At 55.4% G+C, this 24,666-nt stretch overlaps 1 protein-coding gene across 2 annotated transcripts in view; it reads right to left on the minus strand.

Moving 5' to 3' along the window:
• Positions 1–24,666, minus strand: part of PBX1 (PBX homeobox 1) — a 220,125-nt gene that overhangs the window by 183,522 nt on the left and 11,937 nt on the right. The window lies entirely within an intron of this gene.

The raw sequence follows: 24,666 nt of genomic DNA on the forward strand, positions 1-24,666 counted from the left end.
GATGCAGGAACGGCCACGTCCAGCCAGCACTGCTGGGCTCCCAGAGCCTCGGGCTCCTGCTCGGACCTTCTCACTTCCTTGGGGACAAATAAATCCGTGCTAAGAGAAGCCTCCTGAAAAGTCTGACACCTCTGCCCCTAAATTTATTTTCTCATTAATGAGAAAAGGGGAATTTATTGTTTGAAACAATGTCTGTTTCATATCAACTCTTTTCCCCTGTTTTTCCCCCAGACACTGGAGCTCCAAAGAGACCAAGAGCAGATGTTTTATATTTCAGGAGAGAGCAGTCTCCCCCAATTCCCGAAAGATTCCTGGAATTCTTATATTAACAGAAATTAGCTACAGAGAAAGAATCATGAATCATGAGTGGGGAGCCCACTGAAGCCTTTGGGAGCCAATCATTTCGTTCCTCCTCCTACCAACCTCCACCACCCCAAATGCTGCCTGTCACCCTCTGGGTTCACGGAAAAACCCGTCTGAAAAATGAGGCGTGGGGCCCAGGAGCAGAGCGTCTGCTGTGATCAGAGAAGCCCAGCGCTGCGCCTGGACCTCAGGGGCTGGAGGGGAGTCACCCTGTGTTCTGCCCCACTCAGCCTGGCTCTGCTTACCATGCAGGCAATGAACCTGTGTTTCTATGACCGCTTCTGCCCAGGAGGGACAACAATGTACGACCTGCGGCTCTCGTCAGAGTCACGCAAAGATCCAGCGGGAGGAGGCAAGTGGACTCGATGTAGAAGTATTTACAAAAGTTAAGAGGCCTTGTATTAAGTCATCGACATCCGGCATTCTGTCCCCAGGACTCCGTGCCAAGGAGCCCATGCTGGCCACGTGGCCGGGGTGAACAGAAGCCGAGCCTGGCCAGGCTCTCCGAGGCTGCCCATCCCGGTCAGGTCCCTTTACCACTGCAGGTGAGGCGGCTGCCAGCCTTCACCCATTTATTCCACCTGCATCCAGTAAACATCCACTGGGCACCTGGCGGGCACAGAGCTTGGCACGACGTTGGGTGCTCAGTAAGTATCTGCTGAATAATGAATGAACGAGTTCCTAGTGCAGAGAAGAAAGTACAGGGCCAGCTGCCACCGTCTCCTATCCTGCACCCACATCAGAGTCACGAATGGGCTGAGGCCTTTCCCTGAGGGCCTGGGCCCAGCTCAGGGTTCTCAGAGCTGGCAGAGGAAACGAAACCTCCTCACCACTCCTGACTGGGGTGCAAAGACCTGGGCACACTTAACCCAGGGAGCTCTCAGATAGTGGGAGAAAACCAGCAAACAGACAAACTCAACCTGATCTGAGCTGAGAGGGTAGTGGCCAGAGGAAGGCCAGGGCTCTCAATGATGCAGATGACCTGCCGCCCCCAGACTCGCCTTCACAACTAAGAGGCCACCTTCCAGGCTCTCCTTCTGCCTCCGACAGTCCTTTCCTGCTCCCTCCTCTGCCCGCCTCCGCTCTGGCATCCTCCAGCCTGTGGCCCCCTCTGTGGGATGCTCTCTGGCCATCACAGCACCTCTCAGACAGCCGCTGCCATTTGCCTGCTGATTACACCAAATTCATGTTCCTGGCCCACCCTCTCTTGAGGACCTCCCAGCACCTCCCAGGCAGCGCCCTCAAGGGTCCCACGGGCTACTCACAACCTCACTTGTTCACACTGTCCCCAGACCTTCCTCAGCAGCTCCTTTCAGCCTGATCTCTTCACGCCCTAGGCACCCAAACCCAAAATCCTGAGCTTGTCAACGATCTGACCTGTGCCGGCCCAGCCGCTGCCATCGCGGTCACATGACTCTCGGTACCCACACCTCGCTCCCTCCTTGGCCACACTGCCCATCCTCCCAACCAGAAACCAGCCCCAGCATCACCCTGGAGCATGTGCCCACTGCCTCGGGGCCGGGGGCGCCGGCCTCTTAAACATCTTCTCAGGTTCTGAAACTCCTCTCCCTCATCAAGACCCATTAGGCTGCAATAAGGCAGCACCGATGTTTACACAGCCATTTATACGAAACGTGCAAGTGGCCTCGGTGTCCAGGCACACATAAGGCGCTGTTTCCTTCACCCACTAAATAAAGATGGGGTCCTTGCCGGTGCTGGGGTGCTCTAGGTGCTATGGGTAGAGACGGAAAGCAGAGCTCTGCCACACGGAGCTCCCATCCAGGGGGAAGACGGGCTGCAAGCAAACGCGACGTCAGATCACAGAACCTGCCAAATTCATTGCAGAACTCATTTGTGAGAGAACATGGAACATGAATGTTGCTTTAAATATACACAAAAATGATAACTTTTGAATAAAAAATTTAACTCCCTTAAAATAGAAAGGAGTTGCTCCCACATGCGACTCCAGGGCTGCGATCCCCAGGTTGGTTATTATTGTGAAAAAACACATGCAATTACAGGAAAAGCCAACTGATCGAGAGAACTCGAAGGGAAGGCATGTGTTACCAAAAATATCTGAATTTACAGTTTCAGTGAAAAATAAAATCTTAAAACTTTATGAGACATGAGCACTGACTACAGGTAACAGAGTTTCCCGGAGGCCCCATCAGACCTACTGTGGGGAGGCCCGGGTGGAGCTGGCAGGTTCTGCTCAGGTATGAAGCCTCCTGGAAGGTGCTTTCTGTGAACTGGCTACTCGGCCCCTGAGAGATCTTGAGTATATAAACCCTACACATCTGAATGCTCGATCCATATTTGTGAACAGTTATGTATTTACAGGCTTGGCCAATGCCTCTGATGGGAAGGCTCTCACCAGTCCCCAAACATCCTAACCCAGGGTCTGAATTATGCCCCACATGCAAGAAGAGGAAAAGCCGCCAGCACAGCCAAGCACGAGCCAGAGACCCAGGCCCCTGTCCTTGCTCCCCTACAGGAGCCCTACAGGCTGGAGTGGCAGCCCAGAGTCCCATCCACTCATGTTAGGGCCACGCACTGTGACAGTCCTGGCTATGGAATTTCATAGGACGAAAGTCATCTTTCTCCCAAATGAAAGCATTTTAACAAACTGTTCTTCAGCCTCTCCGCCCCTGTGCCTACCCCACCTGGCGAACTTCCCTTCCTCTCAGATCCCTGCTCACCTGTCAGCTCTTCAGAGAAACTTCTGGGGGCCACACCCCCACCACAATGAAGGTGCCCTCCTGAAGGCTTCTGCAGCCCTGCACCCGACACATCACAGCACCTCACACCCTAAGGAGAGCAGGTCCTTGTCCCTAAGGGGGGCAGGTCCTTGTATGAGACCTGGGTCCAGGGTGTGACCTCTGAGGCCTTCCCAGCAGAGAACAAAGATGCCCTTGAAGTCTGCGGATAAAGGAAGGTGCTCGTCTTATCCTCTCCCATCTTTACTTCTGTTAATTCATGTATTTAGGAAACAGAGTAAGACACTTCAAAATGCAATTCGTCTAAGAATTAAGTATTTCCTAAAACTCAGTCCTTGACGTGAGGGAGTCTTGGGAAAGCCTCGCAGGAAGGCTCAGCTCTACACCAAGACGCACTCTCAGCTTATTACGAGAAGTGCTTGCTATTAAAATATAATATGGGCTTCTCTGGCAGCTCATTTTGTGTGCCAGTCCTTTGTGACTATTTTGACAAGTTACTTGTGGCATATGGTTGCCTCCGTGATAAGCAAATGCACAGGCCCAGGCTCCCAGGACAGAGCGAAAGACCACAGCCACCCCTGAAGTGTTAGGGCTAAATCATTAGACCCTGTGATGAGCAGTTACCAGCAAGGGCTGGGATGAGGGACAGGGCATCCTGGTCCACAGGAGGCCCTCAGTACATGGAAGAAAGGAAGCAAGGGAGGAATGAATGAAGGAGTATCAGGGTGGAAGGGGCCTCAGAAGTGAAACCACAATCCTGAGAGCAGTGGGACCACAGAGCGATGACTATGAGACCGCGGGTAAGCAGGCCAGCACACAGTGGGCCCGGGGCGGTCTACATACTGTGACCTTCTCATTGCCCACACAGGAAGGACAATAAAACCACACGGCACAGCGCACAGAGCACTTTGCACTAAAACCACTGCCATGATTTTGCAGGGCAGGTCATATCTGCTGAGCAGGAAAGCACACCAGGCTGGGTGAAAGCTCCGTGTGCCAAGCAGATGCCACCGGGCAGTGCTCTGAACACCAGGGTGTGAGCGATGTAGTGTCCTCCACACAACTGGCCTAAGTGCCCCATTTGAGAAGAGATGGATTTGGGGTCAAGTTAATCCCCCCTTAAGCAAACTCGGAAGCTCGTTAATGGAAAAGAACCCATTACCTTGCCGGGCATACATGCCCCGGCTTAAACACACGTTCACAGTGGCTCAGAAACGTGTGAATGTTTTCCTCTATCTTTCTGATGACCCGTATTCTCACACAGTGGAGCTGCTACGCCGTACCCAAGATAAACACAGGGAGGTGGTGCTGGTCCCCTGCAACACTGGTCCCTGCGACAATGGCCGGTGCATCTGAGGCTGCAGGACCGGCCTGATTTTAAGTGTGAAAGCCTAGGAGGGCAGAGCTCTCTCCACAGGGCTCACTTAGACACTTATGCAAATCCCTCCCTTTTGCAAGCATCCACTGCGAGCTTGGCCTGAAGAGAAAGCAGAGGGAAGGAAAAGCAGGAGACCTGAGAGAGCCCTTTCAGCCCATTTCACGTAGAAGGAACAGACCGCTTTCCTGGCCCCACCAGTCCCGCTCTGTGCCTAGGGGTTACTCCCAGAAAATCCAGGGGTGGGGTGTAGGTGTTTGGAAGAAGGAAGGGAGAGATGGGAGATAAGAAGGGGGGAGGCCAGCTGCGGAGGAAAAGGAGAGAGAGGGGCTGAAACCTGACTCAGAGCCAGCGATGAGCTGGGCCTGGGCTGAGACCCGGCAGCCCGGGCCATGGCTCCGTCCCCTTTACCCCATTTAGCAGCAGACATTCTGCAAGACCTTTGGGGACCTCTGAGGATGGAGAAATCTGAGAAATCCGGTGCGTAGAGAGCCCCCTCAAAGGCAAGAGTACTTTGGTGCCAGCAGCAGAGCCCATTCTTTTTGTGTGTTGGGGGCTTTGGGAGAAGAAGTGGGGGGGGGTGGCGTCAGCTCTGGGAAACTGGGGGGAGAACAGGGCTGGAGGCCCAGGTATGTGAAGGACACGGCACCGTGGCCGCGGCTGAGTCTGTGTGCGGGGGGTGGCCGGCCGCACACACAGCTGAGGCAGAGACTCTTCCCCAGCCACCAGACCCTTGTTCATGAACAAAGTCAACGAGAACATCAAAAAGTGAAATGAAAACCCACTAGAACCACCATTGCCTAGTGGGTCCCTGGAGAGCTGAACAGAGAGCCATTTTTTAAGGATTAAGAGCACCGCCACCACCCTGAAGTCCCGGCAAGCAGAGGGGGAGCCGCCGGGGGGCAGGGGGCCCTGCAGCCACCTCAGCAGGCCTTTCCCGTCGTTCTCCTGGCTGTGTACCCGCGAGCGTGAGAACGGGAGAGTGCCACCAACCAGGGCCTGGGAACCGGTTAGGCAGCTTTCCCTCCGAGGCCACAGTGAGCAATCCACCCACCAGCGGCCCCTCCTGCAGAGGCAATGGGAGAGGGGCAGCTAACCAGGTTCGGTTCGCCCTTGTACTGGCAGCTCTGCCTGAACGGATTAAAACCAAGGCAGGCAGGGCTCCTGGATGCTGGCGCTGTGCTCAGCCAGGACCCAGGAGGAGAAAGGCTGGGTCTTGTCCTCACTCCTCTTTCTAAGGGGCTCTCTCCAGTCCCTCCAGACAGGCTCCCTGACAATTCACCCACAGGCCAGGGGCGGTCTCTGGAGGGCCCACCCGGTCCACAGGCAGTCCAGGGAAGGCCAGAGGGAAGCGGTGGCAGGGATGGAGAGCAGGTCAGTCCTCCATCCGGGGCCAGGTACATGCCACTCCTTGCCCTGTTCCCAAAGACTCCAGCCCCCCCCCCAAACCTAAGCAAAAGTCCATGCGGCCCTTATTCCCACCTCCGCGAGGGAGCAAGGCTTGCTGCTCCCCTCCCCATCAGACGTGTCAAATCGCTGTCACCCGTCCAGCGGACGCACAGAGCCCCGGGAAACCCCTCTAACCACACATCGAATGCCTCAGAGAGCTACTGAGGTGATGCCTCCCCTCTGTTTTACTGTCGTGTCCGGCCCAGGGGTGACTGCTGAACAGTGAATCTGGTTAAATCGCCTCCATGTTCTGCGATTCTCATCTTTTCTGAAACGCAGGCAGTCAGGTGTGAGGGTCACAACCGCTGACCCATCAGAAGTGATCTGTCTGGGTTACCATGGTCTCAGCCGACCGACCTCCCCACGTGTACAAGGTGGCTAGACCATATCATGGAGGAGTCTGTGGCCAAGGACTGTGGGGAAGGAACAGGCCCTGGGTGAGCCCTCACGGCCTGTGCGAGCCAAGCCCAGTGCCCTAACCACAGCATGATGCTCCCAGGCGGTGGGAACCCTCCCGCGAGGAGCGTTTCTAGGAGCCCTGAGACGCCGTGGCAGACGTTAGGTCCTTCGTATTTTCATCTAGCCTAACCTTACAGTGACAATGCATCTTGGGATTTTTAGGACAGTTCTGACTCAAATATTCTATGCGAATTTCCCCATAATTATGTTCACAATGTCGGGCACAACAGACTAAGCCGAGACTTAGGAGCAGGACACCCTGGGAGCGCTGGGGCAGGGTGGTGTGGGCCTCAGCACCCCCCAACCTGGCCGCTGGGCGGAAGAACTGCTGTGAGCTGAGCCCACACACCGGCTTCCACGAGGCTGGCTTGTTTCAAAGAGCACAGGGCCTTCCGAGCAAAGCGAACGCGTGGGGAGGAGGCCGTGCGGAGCCTGCTCTCTGCTTAGCAAACCAACAGGAAAAATGAAGTGAGGAAGGACCCGCCAGCACGCCCTCCCGTCTCCGCGTGGGCAGTGGGCGTCAGCAGGGCGCACGCACTCGCGTATGGGACAGAGGCAAGCTTCCCCCGGGCGAGAAAAGGGGCACGAGTCCTCACCACACCAGCGCCCCGCTGGACTCCGTCCCCACCCCAGGCCTGGCCCCAACGCCACCCCGAGGGACAGCCCGCTCTAGGCAGCCTTCCTGGGCTTAACCCTCACCAGTAAACTATTAAAGGGCTAAAATTAGGAAGAGGCCACTGACGAGACATCACAGGGGAGGACTGTAAAAAAGAAGGAGCAGACATTGGCCCGGCAGTTCCCGACTCACCTGAAGGAAAAGAGAGTAAGAGTGGAGGCGGGCGCTGGGCGGCAGGAGCGCCGGGGCCACTCGGGCCTGTTACCGGGAAGGGCCTCCCGCGGAGCGCGGGGCGGAGCGGGGCGCGAGGGCAGCAGGGCCGGGGCAGCGGGCGAGGCCGGGCGGCCGGGCAGTGGGAGATCTCGGAAATCTCCATCGGGCTGCTGAGCGGGACATGGAGCCTGGTGTGAAGAAACCCGCCCTGCGCGGTGGCAGGAGGGCGGCGAGGGCAGGCCGGACTCACGTTCGAACGCCACCACCCACCTGTGAGGAACCAGGTGAGTCACTTCCCCTTTCCTGTTTCCTTTTACGTGGAGGGGAGATAAAGACACTCCCTCCCGCCCAGGTGGCCTGAAAGGTCATGGACGATGCTACAAGTGAAACGTGCTGCACACAAAAGCCAAGCTCTTTAGGTCCGAGGCTCTTTACGAAAAATGTGGCCGCCCAGGTAGGACAGAGGAGGCAGAGGTGGGAAGGGTGGTGGCAGGAGAATAACCAGGACAAAGCCAAACACGATCAGGTCTCCAAGGACTCTGCCACCAACTAGAGATCACCGGGCATGAGTCTGCTGGTCAGGAAACTCTGGAATGAAACTAGCTCAACTCCACATCTGCCTCTTCTGGCTCGGGGTGCAGGGTGGGCGTCCGGGTGGGAGGAGGGGAGACGCCTAAAGGAGCCGGGACATGCAGGGCAGACCGAGTTCTCCACAGTGACAATGTGCCCGTGTGCCCACCTCACTGCGGCCTGAAGCCCTCCTCTCAGTCTGACAGTCAGGTCAAACACACACACCGGCGACACGGCTCGGGGAGCCTACGGGAACGTAGGGCAACAGTTCCAAGCGGTTTCATAGAAGGCTTCTCGGGGACCCAGAGTCAGAAGCTAAAACTACTCAGAGGTCTCACCAAAGACCCCAAAACAAGGCCGTGAGAGACCCTTCTTAAGGAGAAGTCCTCAGGTGTGAGAGACAGGAGGGATTTGTGGAGGGAAGTGCACGCCAGTTCCTGGCTTCAGGCAGGGACGTCCGCATGGACGTGGTGGCCCTCTCCAGGCACAGAAGGAATTAGGAAGTTCTCGATCTTTGGCCAACAAACTCGGAAGTATGGCAGACAATTAACTGTGCTCCCAGAAGCTCTGTTAGCTACCATCATCTCAACAACTTGAGATGGTTTCTCTTCTCCCAAGAACCTGTTATCTTTTCCAACCACCAGCCCTGACGTCAGCATCTACATTCTAAGGAGATGCCCATCGTCCCAGACCAACAACTCCATTTCTTCCACAGAAGACAAGAGTGGGGAGGCTCCTCCTGACCAGGCGTCACAGGCCCCGGAACCCATCCCAGCTGAAGGAGTGAACATGATTTAAGGCAATATTTTCGAAGTTTTTAACTGCAATGATGATTTGCAAAAGAAAGCTTACACCCCTGGGCAATTATAACTAAAAGCAAAGCAAGACAAAGACCAATGAGAACTCCGATCTCAAACCTGGGTCCTGGAGCAAGCCTCCTGGGGACGTCCAGAACTGCAAGGCCCCCCCCTCCCCCCCCCCAGGACCAGCCATGCAGCCTCGGCCAAGACGCCAAACTTCTCGAGCCCAGGTCCCTCCTGGGGAGCGTTAATTTTAGAGAAGTTGAGATACCAAGAGAAAGGGCTCAGAGGCTAATATGGAGACAATTAGGGTGGAACAATCATCATACAAATAGTAATACCTTCATTCTCAAGACACTATCTATTATGTAGTTACAATGCCCCCCTGCTTTATGCAGAAGGAAACAGCATGAAAAGTTAAAGGCTGTTATCTAAAATCGAGATGAACAAAACAGAGACTTCTGCCCCACAAACAAGTGCTGTTCCGACAAGATCCAGGTCTCCCACATCTCGGGCAGGTTGTGATGATGCCAGTGACAGTCAAAGCCATTAAAAACAGCAAACGGTACACAGTAAAAACAGACCATAAAGGTGAGTCTGCATGCCCAGGAAACAAACATCCCACTTTCCCGTGTTTGCTGTTTATAACTCAGCCGAATAGGAAAACTGGGCTCAAACCACTGGATTTCTTTTTCAGGGAAATTCTATTTTTCTAATTGGTGTTCAGGGCACCATCATGGACTCCACCGGAGCCCTAAAACCAGAACCTATGGCCCTCTTTTGTTGCCGAGTTTCCCTGGAATGTGTTTTCCTAGGTCAGCCCAGGCTGGTGTCTCCTCCTGTCCTTTTCCAGGAGCCCATCCAGAGGGGCGGCATCTAGCTCCAAGCTCCTCACGGCACCTCTCGCCCTGCGGCTGATTAACCCTGAGTAACAGTAATTCTGGTCATAACGGCTGTCCACAGTCCTAACCATGACCGCCCACCATAAACAAGCTCTCCCACCGGCAACTGCTTAAAGCCGGTGAACATACAATGACGATGTCTGTTTGGAGATCAGCTGCTAAAAGCGAAGCTGAGCTGGGTGGTGACAGAGCAAGAGAATTACACAGCACGCCACTCGTGGGGATTAATAAGTGGCTCTCCTCCCTTTCGGGGAAGCCGCCCGCAGGCATCGCCCCCCAGGTAACCGACCCAGCCCTCCACTGAGCCTGCTCACCCTCGGCTTCCAGAGGCCTCGCCCATCTCGTCCTCAGCTGCCTTCAGCCAGCTCGCCGTGGGGACCTTTCCTGAAAACGCTTGGCTGCGCGGCCCGCTTGGCCCAGCCACTGCTCACAGTACCCAGGGGTGATTGGGGGAGTCGTGCCCAAGTCCAAGGTTGTGCAAGGGAGCTTCTGAGCAGCAATGAGCCCCTCCCACTGGAGGGGGTCTGCACCCGAGGCAGGAACTCACGCGTTCTCACCCCCCAGGGCAAGGCCCACCTAGCAGTCAGAAAGCTCTGCTGCAGGAAAGGTGACAGTGACTCTGGGGACTGTCCAGAAGCCTGTTGACAATGGGAGCCCCCCCAAGCCTGGGCTATGGAGCCTGAGAGGGAAGCTGCGCAGTTGCAGTGGAACCAGGTGCCCCTGTCCTCAGGCTGAAGGCAGCTCCTCACAGTCCCTGCAGGAAAGGTCTGCATGGAGCCAAGTTTCATTGTTGCCTCTTATTGTGAATCATAATCCCAGCCTGTGTCCTGTGTCAAGGAGAACGGTTAGAGGGCCAGCTGCCAATCAGGTAGCTACAGAGCCCCTGAACCTGGCTCACCTGCACTGAGATGGGCTGGAAGAGTGACAGGCACACCGAGTTTGAAGACTTGGTTTAAGAAAGAATGTAAAATATCTCATTAATAATTGTTAGATTGATTACATGTTGAAATAGTACTTTAGATAGGTGAAATATTTTTTAAAATATATCTTCATTGATTTCAGAGAGAGGAAAGGAGAGGAAGAGAGAGATAGAAACATCAATGATGAGAGAGCCATTGATGGGCTGCCTCCTGCACACCCCCGACTGGGGATGGAGCCTGCAACCCGGGCATGTGCCCTGACCGGGAATCGAACCCTGATCACCTGGATCCTAGGTCGATGCTCAACCGCTGAGCCACACCCGGCCGGGCGATGGAATATTTTTTTAAATTAAGTTTACCTATGTCTTCTTACCTGTTTTAATGTTGTCATTGCAAACCTAAATTTTTCTGACTCAATCTAAAGTATATCTTTTTTGCAGTGCTGGACTGGACAGGTGAGTTGTAAAGCCTCACTTGCAGCTTCAACATCTGTTTCATTCTGAGCTCTGAGGGTCCCTCCCATGACAAGACAGCAGTGGAACAGGGTTTAAATCTTTTTCTTATAGAGACTCAATTTCCTTATCTCTAGAATGGGGATAATGCCACCTTTGATGTGAAATGAAATGGGAAAGTGATCTGAGTTAATAGTGTTATGCTAATTAAGTCACTGTAAGAACCACAGGATGCCACTACCATGGAAGGTCCTCCCTTGAAGCAGCCACCTGAGCCCCAGGTGAAAAGGGAGGGCAAGGTGGGCAGTGTAGCTCCCCCCACAGGAAGAGAGCCTTGAAGCCAGGGCAACGGCAAGGGCAGGGGAGCCCCTGCTTCAGGTGGAAAGCAAAGTGCAAGACACTTTAAACTCCACACGAGGCAGGTCGGTGTGTGTAACCTCGTAAAAGCAAAAATGGAAAGAAAAGAATCAGCACTATTTTTATGAAGTGATGGCTATTATTTCGTGTTTTTTTTAGCCCTCCCAACGAGTTTTAGAGGTAAACCAATTACCCAGAATTTTACAGATGAAAACAAACAAGGGAAGTGACTTGCCCTTCATTAGCTGGCCACCCTGAAGCTGGAATTCACACCCAGGTCTCCCTGATTAACAAAGGGGAGAGAATATGGGACCAATTCAGTATTTCTAACCTTTCAGGGGCACAGCTTAATTCTTCAGAAGTAGCCCCAGAACCTGGGGTCCACTGAACATTAGGAAAATGGAAATGCTCCCAGTCACCCACCTACAGAGAGAGTCTAGGAGGGTAACATCTGAGGGTCTATAACAAGGTCAGCCGTGCGGGGCGTGCTGGTTCCCAGTGTGGGGCGGGGGGAGAGGACTCTATCATAACTGAGTGGTCCCAAGAAAGCCCAGGAGGCTGGCCTCATCAGCAAGGCATGGGGGGGCTGCATCCCCAAGGGGCAGAATTCTGAGCCCAGGAGGAAGAGGTGCTGGCACCCATCTGGCCACCAATGGCCGTAGGTCCTGTACTTATTGGATGGAGGGTCCACGCCAACCCCAGCAAGGTCACTGCCTTTCATCCCTCCAGTTCCAAGGACCCTGCTTGTCCTCAAAGACAAAGAGAAATTGCGGTCACGACCACGGCCTCAATGTCTCCTTCCTCAGCAGACCTTCAACTTGCTGACCCTCGAGAGTTAAGTGGCCAGCCAGGGACCACCCTAACCTTGGATAGTCTGGCAACAAGGCCAGCTGGACACAGTGGAAGCTGCTTCATGGATTCCTCTGAAAACTGAGAAGGTTGCCAGGGGCGTGTGCAGCGACGGTGACGTGTCTGTCCCCTTCCCGGGGTGCATGCTGGGGAAATGGGAAAGCCCCCTGGACGCTCACACTCAGGCCGGAGGCAAGGAAGGTGTAGTGCCCTAGAATCTCCTGCCGCCCTTCCCGAGCCAGACTTGGAAAGGACTGAGCTGGAACAGAGTCCCCTCCCCGGGGCCCCTCCCTGGGGCCCTCCCCACACCCCCTGCCTGGCCTCGCAGCTTTCCAGCCTCCAGCCCCTTCCTCCCTTCCCCACCCCTGTGGCACGGTAACTACCCAGAAACACAGTCACCCCACTCTAGAGTTCCTCAGGAATCACATTCTTAGAATAACTCATCAATTAGACCTGTCAACTTGCCAAAGTGCCACAGGAGGTGGAAAGTCTAGACGGCATCTAACCGAGCGGCTCAGCACCCTGTTCGCGGAGGCCCCCACTGCGCGGACCCTCAGTAAGCTCACCAGAAACAAGGCGGGAGGGCCGAGGAGTGTCGCCTGCTACTCTCGGTCCCAGGGACCGTACAGGTCTCTCCGTCTGTGTGTGGAGGGGGAGAGCCTGCCCACATTGCTAACAGGACGTCCCACCACCAGAAGCCTGGGCTAAGGAATGTTGAAAAGAAATGTCATTGTGTTGGTCACACAAACTCATCCTCAATAAAAATGGTGTCAGGAAAGCCTCCTGGTGACAAACTTTTTAATTAATTGGTGAGGATCATTCATAATTAAAACATTCATTGTATGCAAGCGATGCTTCTAAATCCTGGGGGCTTACTCTCCTGAGCAGGATAGATACTCCCAGGAACACGTTTATGCCACTGAGATCGTCAGGAAGCCCCCCTGTGACCTGGGAGCAGGTAATCTTTCGTCAGGGCACCTGAACCGATGGCGGGTCCGGTCCCCAGACTCCAGTGCTCTCTGTGAACGGAGCTACTGCAGGAAGGCTGGCGCCCGGCGCCGCATCCCACGCGGACCCCGTACACAGCTCGCTGCCCGGGCCTCCGTTTCCTCACCTGCGAAGTAACCACCGCGTCCACCCCGCGGGCGCCGCGCGAAGAAGAGAAACACAGCGGACATCCGCGCGAGGCCCTGCTCGGCGAGGGGACGAAAACCTGCTCCCGTGGTGCGCGTGTGATCGCGCGTGCGGAGCTCTCTTTAATGTCACCAGTCCCTGCCGTCCCTGCAGAGTGTGCTTTATTCTTTATTCGGTTTATAGGTCACGTAAAACATCCTCTGTCAGAAGGAGAAACGGAACCACGTGTCCTGACTCCTTAGACCAAGTCCCGGTCGCCCAGCAGAAGAAACTCCCCCAAGCTTCCTGCGGGACGCGGCTGGGCAGAGGCCCCACTTTCGGGAGTCAGAGCCGCCAGGTGGTGCTGAGTTAGGGAGGAAACGGTGACAGTCTTCTGGCCATGACCCCCACCAAGATTTCACAGTTGTCCTGCCCATTCTCACCAGAAAGGGTCCTGGCCCTTTCACGTCCTCCTCACCAACTGGGGCCCCATTTCTACCCCGCAGCTGGCTCCGAGACCCCTCAGTACTGACCTGAGGCACAGGGCGGCGGTGGCGACGGAGCCGTGGGCAGGGGTGCAAGTGAGCAGCCCAGAGGACACAGCGGGTGGCGGCCCTCGGTGGGACGGGGCAGTCCTGGGGGCGTCCTCCCGAAGCCTCGGCCTGGACCCTGAGGGCAGCGCAGGTACTTCCCCGCCCTTTCCACGTGCGGCAGCAACTGGCACGCCTGCTCCTGAGGAACACGCAGGCAGGCGCCGGGGAACCCGATTCGGCCTGGGCGGCGGCTCTGCCTACGAGACCCTGGGAGAGTCACTTCCCTCCCTCCGCAGCACTCCATCAGGACCCGGGATCCGAGGCTCTCGGCCCCTCCCGCGGAGACAGGCAGATGTATTGCCTCCACCCGCAGTGCCTCCCAGGGATGTGAGGATGGATGAGCGCATTCAGCCCACGTTCCACGGGCCGGCCATAAACAACTCACCTTCTGGAGGTAAATGGGCTCTCCCGGGCACCAGGGATCACTCAGCACTCAGCAAGAAGTGATTTGCTCTATGGGCCTCTGGTGCCCGAGAAGGCTAACCCGCCTCCGAAAGGTGAGCCCTTAAGTCTGGAGAATTGGTTCTCAAGCAGTCGGATGCGATGCCCGGGGTTTCCTGCTGCAGGACAAAGCAGCAGACACCGCATCTCCCCACCCCTCCGCCCTCGCATCTGCCCAGCAGCGAGTCCCCTACCCTTCGGCCCGTCCTTTGGGCTCCCACAGAAACCAGAGGAGCCTCTGCCAAGGACCGGGGAGGGCTCAGTGCGCCCGCCTGGCAACTCAGACGCCTTTCTGGGCAGGCACCCTGCTCTGTGCGCTCCCCTCCCCCATCCCCCTCCTCCCTCCTCTCGCCTCCCTCTCCCCTCCTCCCCGCCCTCCCCCTGCCCGCCGGCCCCCTCCCCGGGTTTCTCAGGGCCCAGGCAGCTAATGGATCTCCTCTGCGCCCCTCCCTCCCCCACAGCCCCTCGGCTGGGTCCTCGGCATCTGATTCCTGCCTGTCACTGAGTGATGGGGACAAAGGGTTAGGAGTCAGGAAAAGGTCTGCAGCACTTTGTTCGGAGTCGGGATGCGAACTTTGGATGAACTCGCCAGGGAGGGGCTGGGGAGCGGCCAGCGAGGAGCCTGGGCTCTCGCTTCAGCCGCAGGGGGGGGGCTCTAAACAACAGAAAGGAAAGCGGGTGGGGGGGAAGCAGCCCCTCAGGAGCCGGCGTGGGGGCGGGGTGTCTTAAGGAAACAGAGGCCCCGAGGAGCCCTGGGCCCTTCTGTGGGCCGCCAGCCAGGGCCCACTTTTGTCTCTTCCCCCTCCAGCCGGTCTCTCTCTCCCTCTATTTTTTTCCTAAAGCAAAGGGAATTCCTAATAAAGCCACAGCAGACTTGCAGAAAGACAGGGGAAGGGAAAAGGCGCCAGGGGCGGGAAAGACAGTTCAACTGATGGCTGCCTGAAAGTCCAAGATGAGGCCGACGGGCGCGCACTGAAGCCTCGCCACGGGCGCGCAGCGTCCTGCCGCGTCTCCGCTCCCTCCTCTGTGTGTGTGGCACCCTGGCTGGCAGCTGTGCCTGTGCTGCGTGTCTGCACCCTGGCCATGGTTTTACAAAGACCACCATTACCCTGCAGTGGGGCCACAGTGAAGGCCTGTGTCTTCTCTGTGCTCCTCGAGGCCGAGGCCGGGGGCAATTCTCCACCCACTCGGACCTCTGTGTGCTCTGCGCCCTCGGCTGGGAGCCTCTCCAAGCAGCCACAGGGAAGCGCCACACAAAGGAACGGGTCCTCGTGGCCTGCACACCAAGCCAAGGCAAGCTTCAGAATGTCTTTCTTTAAACGTGCTGGTCCTCATGGACCTACCACCCCCCTCCAAGCCCAGATTCCTGGTCTAAGACGCCTCCCCACCCCCACCCCCAAGGGAAGGCTCAATCGCAAAGCCACAAAAGCAAGTTCAGAGCCAGCAGGGACGGCTGCCGAGGGGACAGCACAGGGAGCCTGAGCTTCTCCTGCTCACTGAGCACGGGGACTGCGGGAAAGACATCCCCAGGAGTGACCCTAGTGTGACATCAGACTCCACTCTGGAGCCTTCTGAGGGAGAAGAGGATGGGTGGGGAGCAGGGTGGGGCCATTCTTCCTTTCCCCTCCCCAAGGAGAGAGAAACTACAGGGGCTCACACTGAGGGACTCACCCTGGAGGGCTCACACCGAGGGGCTCACACTGCGGGACTCACCCTGGAGGGCTCACACCGAGGGACCCACATTGAGGGGCTCACCCTGGAGGGCTCACACTGCAGGGACTCACACTGAGGGCTCACACTGCGGGACTCACACTGAGGGCTCACACTGGGGGCTCACACTGCGGGACTCACACTGAGGGCTCACACTGGGGGCTCACACTGCGGGACTCACACTGAGGGCTCACACTGGGGGGCTCACACTGGAGAACTCACACCTGAGAGGTTCCCACTGAAGGGCTCACACCAGAGGGCTCACACTGCGGGACTCACACTGGGGGGCTCACAGTAGAGGGCTCACACTGAGGGACTCACACTGGGGGGCTCACAGTAGAGGGCTCACACTGAGGGACTCACACTGGGGGGCTCACAGTAGGGGGCTCACACTGAGGGACTCACACTGGGGGGCTCACAGTAGAGGGCTCACACTGAGGGACTCACACTGGGGGGCTCACAGTAGGGGGCTCACACTGAGGGACTCACACTGGGGGGATCACAGTGGAGGGCTCACACTGAGGGACTCACACTGGGGGGATCACAGTGGAGGGCTCACACTGAGGGACTCACACTGGGGGGGCTCACAGTGGAGGGCTCACACTGAGGGACTCACACTAAGGGACTCACACTGGGGGGCTCACACTGGAGGACTCGCACTGAGGAGCTCAGACTCAAGGGCAGAAAGGTGTGGATCTGCCCAGGGAGCCTCCTCTTCACCATTGTCCCTGCCTCAGGGCCTATGAACTCTTTCACCCTAAAAAATTCCCTCACTTTCAACTTCTTGGTTTACTCATGGTGAGTATTATTGTTATTATTTAATGGATAAGTCCCTTCCAACATTTCAATTGACCCTCTGGGAAGAAAACTGGGCAAAAAGTCAGCAGGAGCAGACAAAGCTGTCTTAACTTTTAGGAGCGGCGGGGAGACAGGCACCTGAGGGTGGAATAAAGGGAGGTGCGGAACCTGAGCTTTGGCGAGTCAAAGTGGCAGCGGCCCTCACCTCTGCCTCCCACACTGGTGGCCGTCTGGCGGATCCTGCACCTGACCATCACTGTCTTTACACGGTTCTCACATGGCCTCTCCCGCACGCTCCCCTGCCCGTCGGCCCCACGAACCCCACTCACCCTCTGTACCCCAAGTCCAGTATTGTAACTAGAAGACTCAGGCTCAGAGAATCCACACGGGACCCTCCCAGTCCCAACAGGTTCATTCCAACCAGAAACCAGTCTCAGCACGGGGCACGACACACGGCTGGCATGGGCCCAGCCTGAAGAACTGCCCTCTCGTCTCCCACTCATCACGGAAGCCCATTCCCAAGGTTGCCACACTAGTGTGCTCACAGCTGAGCAGAAAATTTAGAATTCCTTAAGATGTTCTCTCTGGAAATACAAATAAATCTGATTAGACTTAGATGAATTATTGGTGATTCCTCTTTGCCCCAACTCTCACTTACTGAGCATCACTGTAACCAAGCACCACGCCAGGGATGCAAGAATGGGCACGGCCCCAGAAGGCCCCCCGGAGAGGATGCCTGCGGTCCAGGGGAACTGGAGCTCTTTCGGGATCTCCGTCCGAGTCCGTGCTGTGGGCTGGCACTAGGCCACACTTAGGTCTGAGCCAAGGCCCTGGTCCCACGCAGTCCTGAAGCCCTCTCTTGTTTCTTGCCAACCTAAGGAGTTTGAGGACAAAGTACTATCCTGCATTTCTCATCGTGCCCAGCTTAGAAGTAAGCGCCCAGTAAATGCAGTTTTAAAAACATTTTTTAAATTGGTTTCACAGAAAGGGAGAGGGAGAAACATCCATGATGAGAGCCATTGATCGGCTGCCTCCTGCACACCCCCTGCTGGGGATCGAGCCTATAACCCGGGCACGTGCCCTGACCGGGAATCGAGCCGCGATCTCCTGGATCCTAGGCTGATGCTCAACCACTGAGCCACGCTGGCTGAGCAAGAGATGCATTTTAAATGTCAGGAAGAAAAGAGAGAGAAGGGAAAAAAGGCACTTCTCTCTGATTATCAGCATAGACTTGGTGAACATCTGACAATGAACAAGAGGAGTAAGGCCAGGTGTGGCAGCCACTGCTCTTCTCACTCTGTGTCCCAGGTGCCCCAGGGACAGTGTGTTCTCCCTGGCATAGGACCCAGTTTCTCTGTGACATAGGATCCAGTCACAAGAAAGGTCGTGGTGGCTGCAACTCCAGAAAATGGACCTAAGAGTCTCCCTGTGAAGGTTGCCAGGTGGAGTCAGAAAAACACCAAAAGAGGGGCCCGACCCCCCAACCCTGGTGACCTGGGGTCAGGTACGTTGAGTTAGACAAGACATGGCACAAAAAGGCCGCTCTCCCCTCCCAGGTGCCCACCATTCACTTTACCCCTTCCCTCCTGGCTTAGGTATCCAAACCCCAAACTCTCAGGGGAGAAGCCAGCTGTATTGAGTGTATGTTAAGCGCTCTTAGACCTCATTTCACAAACGATAAAATGCTCATGCCTGTCGCAGGCAGCACGCATCAAGTCAGAGTCCAACGTGCCTGCTGGGATGCGATGACTCACAGTAGACTGTAAGTTCCTCAAAGGTGGGGAGTTTTATTGATTTATTGACCCCCCCCCTTTTTTTAGTAGCAAGTACTCAGTAAAGGTTAATAAATGGACCTTTCTCCTTTTGGATAAACAGATAAAACAGTGTTTCAATTTTTAAAATATTAGCTGAGTGCTGGGCATTTTGTTTTCCAGAAATTCCTTAGTCCAACGGGAATCAGATCGTCACAATAGTTACAGTGGAACTGGGTGAGTGCTGTGGGGAGGTTCGGTATGAAGGGCGACAGGGAAGTATTACGTATGCTAAGCTGTTGATCACTTAGCATCTTCTCACTCAGAACGATGGGAGACGTTCTGCACAAGCCTAGAACAGAAAAAAAATCTGCTTCCCCTAAGCAACTGATTTGTTTTCAATTCTAAATGCTTTGAAATCTAAAATGAATCCTGTTTCTCTTTTTGCTTTTGCTACCAGGAAGCACAATCAAAGCTGTAGCCAGCCTCTGCAGGATCTGTCAGGCCGCTATTTGCTTACCAGCAAAAAGAAGGATGTATGCATCCATTTTTACATACTAACACTTCCTTGTATTTTATTTTTCTACTTGAATTTTCTCTCCTAATCTCCCCATTTATTTAGAAATCTCTTCAAATCACTTGTATCTTTTGGTAAGCTGTTTGAATTCCACTTTGGAATGAGATGAGGGAAAGAAAGATAAATAAATAAATCAGATACATTGCCAGTACTGTTGACAAACAGAAGAGAATTTCATCCCTGATGTCATCACCCTCCAGAAGGGAAAAATCAGAGCCATCAAAGAACAGTGGGCAAAATATAAGCACGGGGCAACTAGAAACAGATACTGAGCTGGGACAGCACAGTTATATTTCTATTGCAACACTGTCTTTATTACAGTCTTCCTGGTGTTAGTATTCTAAACAATATATTTAAACACAGGAGATCTTGCTTTCCCTTCCAACACCTGGGGTGACATGGTGACAACAGGCCCAGCAAGTGTCACCATCACCTGGATGTCATGTCCACCCAGGTCCTTTAATGGAACTTCTCTCTGGGCCAACCCACTCCTAGGGAGATGTATCCTCCTTAACACTGAGACCACTCACTTATCCAAAAAAGAAGCTGCTCAAGAAGCAATTCTGACAGGAAGGGCCCTGTAACTGGAGACACAAGACTTGCAGGTCTCTAAAGAGGCTCCATCAGCACCCCTGAGAGTTGTTGGAGTGCCCGGCTGGGAGTGCGGCTACACAAAGAGGTGACAGAAAAGCTGTAAGACCAGAATAGGGGTGCAAGACCAAGACACTGTGCCCTGCTTTATTTTCCTGCAAGGCCTCAGGCTTCTAGGAAGGAGCTGGAAAAGGTGATACACATACACACCCCCACATATACACACATGCACACACATGTACAGACATATACGCATGCACAGACACACATGCACACACATACATGCACAGACACATATGCACACACATGCACGCAGACATATGCACAAATGCATACACATGTGCACACACGCACACACATACACACATACATATATACACATAAGGGGCAGTCAAGCCTCAGGCCACCTATGAGAACAAGCTGCACCCTCTGCCTGAAAGAAATCCTGTAGATTCCTAAAAGGCAGCAGGTAGAGGCCGAATGAAAATTCGGAAATGGGCCTGGGAGGATTTGGGACTAAAGTCCCTTTCCTGGTGTTCTACAGCCAACCACAGCCCAGCGATGACCAAGTCTGTGACCAGAGATGGGAGAGAAAAACGATTAGTTTTTGAACAACTGAGTATAATTCCACAGAATTTTCTTAGAAGAATCACAATTTAAAGGGCTGTCACTCAATGGGAATGAACATTTTCATAGAAAAATCTACATTTAATTAAATTTCCGGGGTAAAATCCGTCCCAACTCTGCCTCTCGCTAGCTGTGTGGCTCAGGGACTGTCGCTATACTCTCTGCATCCCAGTGTCCTCATCACAAAACTGGGTGGCAGGGGCAGCTCTGCATGGTCAGTGCTCTGTGCCACCAGCTGCAAGACCTGCGTAGAGGATCCCTGTTCCGGGAGGGAAGGGGCAGGCTTCTGCTGACACTTTCCCTCAGCTTCGGCCTAAGGTGACCCAACCCCTCCTCCCTGCCTGGCCCAGAGCCCTCTCCCCTTCCAACGACTTGGACATGGTAAACACGAGTATAAGGTAACAGCTCAACCACATGGCCGGCCACCCTTCCTCGGCTGACAGCCAGGACACATGGACTGGTAGTCTGTGTGTGCCAAGAGCCAGGGACGCCCCCAGGGCTGGCCTGTCCCAGGAACTGGGCTGAACCAGCTCGTCAGCCGGTTTGATCCAAAGGGACAAGCAGCTATTTCCTTACCAGCAGCTGGCAGGGCAGACCCCGATGAGAACGCTGTCACTGGGTCTCAGAAACCTAAGGGGACAGGGACCTGACAGCTCAAGGCCTGGAGGAGTGTCAGGTGAAGCCAGCACCTTCCTGCAGCGGGCGGGAGGGAACGAAGGACGAAAGCCACCTAGACAGGAGGGTGTACATGTGAACAAAGCAGCTGAGCGTGAAAACTGAATTTGTTAAAACAATGACCAGAGGATGACACGTGATGTGCAAATCGTCTGCATGCGCTCACTGGGCGCATAACGAATGTGTGCGAGTGTATACGCTGTGCCCACGGCGGGAATTAACCCCAGCTCCCAGGAAGCCCTGCTGTTCACCGAGGGCAGGGCCCTGGAGCCGAGGCGGGTTTCACACGCCTGGCCCCTCGGCCGGGACCGGGAACTTAAGCTGCCCAGGTGAGCAAATGCCACCGTGGGCCTGCACACGGGGTGGTAAATGCCAGCAACCCAGGAAATGCCAAGGGCTCTCAGGTGACAAGTTGGACAAATAGCCAATTGGGGGGTTGTGGGAGGGCCCAGTGGAGGGGAGGAAGGGAACAGAGAATGAAAGCAGGAAGGGAGAAAGGAAAGGGAATCCCGGTTACAGGTTTGGGGAAGGGCATGGACGCCAACTGTGCAAGACCTCAGACCCGGCATCTCCCAGGCTGCGACGGAAACTCGGCACCCTGCCACTCAGAGCAAGCCTCTACAGGAACCACCCAGAGGGGTAAGGAACTGCGGTCTGAGTGACCTTCACAGCCACACTCCTGGCCCTAAGGAACACGCTGGGTGCTGTCCTGGGCACGGAGTGAATTTGGGAGGAGTCAGCAGCCCTGTCACAAGGAGCATGGCCCGACCCAGGCCCCTTCCTGGGCTGTAAGCTCCTTGCAGGTCAGCCCACAACTGGCACACTGGGACCCTCCACCTCTTCCATCCTGCCTCATGCAGAGACGGTTCATAAACATTTGCTACAGTGATGAATGGGCCAAAACAGAACCAGGCTCTGCACTGGCCCCATGCTGTCCAGAAGGTATAAAACGAGGTGTGACTGGTGTTGGCAAACTGAAGCAACGAGGGCAGAAACTCATTTTTAACATTTCGTGCATTCAATCCTTGGGACTTAAAAGTTTACCCTCAACATCTCCAGAACGTCTGGGTTCAAAATATATGGCCCAGAGTACTTAAGGCCACACAAGCCTCTGTAACCCCCCCACTTAGGAAGGGTGACACTGGGAGGTGACTTTAGAGGTAAGATAGATCCCAATCTTGGCCAACTCCTGCATCCATCCTTAGGGTAAAGCTCTCAGGCGTTGATATCATCCTGGAAACCCTGGACTGGGAGGAGTCAGTGCTGGACAGGGAGGGAGGAGTCAGTGCTGGAGGGAGGGGTCAGTGCTGGACAGGGAGGGAGGAGTCAGTGCTGGACAGGGAGGGAGGGGTCAGTGCTGGACAGGGAGGGAGGAGTCAATGTTGGACAGGGAGGGAGGAGTCAGTGCTGGAGGGAGGGGTCAGTGCTGGACAGGGAGGGAGGAGTCAGTGCTGGAGAGGGGTCAGTGCTGGACAGGGAGGGAGGAGTCAGTGCTGGAGAGGGGTCAGTGCTGGACAGGGAGGGAGGAGTCAGTGCTGGAGGGAGGGGTCAGTGCTGGACAGGGAGGGAGGAGTCAGTGTTGGAGGGAGGAGTCAGTGCTGGAGGGAGGAGTCAGTGCAGGGGTGGAGCAGAGCTGCGGGGGCAGCAATTATTTTCATTTTCCTTCTTTGCTATCACCGTGGTGGGCCTTCCCATGGCCACTCCTGTATGTTAGTGGCACCATTGGTAACAGAAGTGACACGTGGACTCACCTGACACAGTGACCTTCCCTCCTCTCCCCAGTCACAGGGTGAGACACCTGTGAGACGAATGGAGGCTGCGCGGGTGGGAACTGGGAGAGCTCACTGGGGTGCGGAGGAAAGAGGGGTGCCCCGCCCTGACTCCCGCCCTGCCCCTCACTCCAGCGCAGGTGCGGAAGGGTCTGCCTGTGAGGCTGTCACAGAGCAAACAGGGAAGCACAAGACTCCGTCTAGGAGTAATCACGCCCCAAGACCATCTCTCCTGGTGGAACCTTCTAAGAAGAATAAGTGATGTAGTTCAGGCCCCGTGTGCTGACAGGGCTCCAGCCCGGCTCCAGCTGGCCCTGGCGGAGGGGCCGGGCCTGGGGGAGTGGACGCTCCTCTGGGTACCAGGGGTGCAAGCAGCCCAAGTCTACTCTCTGCTCTCCACAGACTCCTGCAAAAATAGGGCAGCTTGAGGCCTTCCTCGGAGATACAAGCTGCCATTGAAGAAAGCAGGTCTGTCTGAAGGCCTGAGCCTTCTTCAAGTGCTGGTACCTGTTCCTGCTTCCTCCAACCACAAAGCATAAGCTGACACTGAACAGGGAAACAGCATGGGGCCAACAAGGAAGGGCCTGCAAATTAATGCATGTGTGGCTGCACACACTCACCCACCGCGTGCCCTCCTGAAATCACTTCCCTGAGCGCAAGCACTACCATGCCTGCCAAGCACTCTGCACCCCAGATGTGGCTCAGACCCGTGTGCCGCTGATGTGACTGTGAGGGCCCTGCCCAGGGTGCTTAATTAAGGGAGAGACCTTGGGGCATCTTCCTGGGGGCGGGGGTCCTCTCCTACCACCTAGAAGTCTTCCTGGATAGAGGGGCTGGTGGGGAGCCGATGAGGAGGTGAAGGACGCCAACACCGGGCCTCAGGGTTGGAGGTTCCAGCAGCACCACTTACCGGCATCCTGAGCACCCCAGTCCCAATCTGTGCCCAGGTCACCAGCTTCCCCCACAGCCCCTCCTCTGTGAGGCTGACCCCATGCCAACCCCGAAGGCCCAGCTGGCAGCATCAACACCTGCGCCTGAAAGCGGCCTCTGGTCCTCACTGGCCAGCGGCTCCTCCACATTTCCCCAAGTTCCTAGCGTCTCCTGATGCGTCCCCAAAACCCCTCCCAGTGACTCCTGGTTCTCTCTTCTGTCTGATTTGAGCTCTCTCACCTCTGGTGTCCTTTTTGTTGGTTTTTTCCTTTCCCCCCTCTTGGCCTCAGGAAAAAGCTGCTTTAAATCATTCCTCCCACTATGTGGTTACTCCTGGGCCTCCATCCTGGGTGCTGCACACACATCACCTCCCTCAGCACCCACCCAGAGGGTGAGGATTGCAGGCACCCTGGTAAGGGGGCCACCTGAAAGAGAGCTGCGCCCACCTTGGTTGTGTTTGTTGGCGTGAGCACAGTATAGGGTCCTGGAGCCCCGCACAAAGCTGCGTCTCCACCCCAAGTCCACATACAGCCTTTTGAAGAAGGCGCAGGCAAGTGCATCTGTGGGGCCTGGAGCTTAGCTTTGTTAGGGACAGAAGATTAGGGCAAACTTTCCATTCAGTTAACAATGCCATTATAGGGAAGGTTCCCTTTTAGTGTCAACACCTGGTGTAAAATCACCTCAAGCCCTTGGGAAACCGACTGAGAACGCTCCGAGGCTCGACCTGATGGTGAGGCCGTCAGGTATTCCCCTCCCGCCCCAGGCGGATCCAGCCCCCACCCTGCCCCGTCTCCAAGCCCAGGACTGACTCTCACTTGCACTGGACCACACTTTCTCAGGGAAAGGCCAACTTCTCTCTAAACAGCCTCCCTTTCAGTTTCCAGAAGGCCCATGGACAGATAGGTGAGAAGCACATTATTTCAGATTTCGGCGGAGGCCAAGGGTGAACATATTAACTCACTTCCAAGTTGAAAACCAAGCCCAGCTCCCTGGCCTCCTGAGCTGGGCCACGTGAACCTGCAGAGTACCTGCTGCATGTCCAACCCTAC

Source organism: Miniopterus natalensis, chromosome 19 (assembly GCF_054644295.1).
Source record: "Miniopterus natalensis isolate mMinNat1 chromosome 19, mMinNat1.hap1, whole genome shotgun sequence".
Lineage (NCBI taxonomy): Eukaryota > Metazoa > Chordata > Mammalia > Chiroptera > Miniopteridae > Miniopterus > Miniopterus natalensis.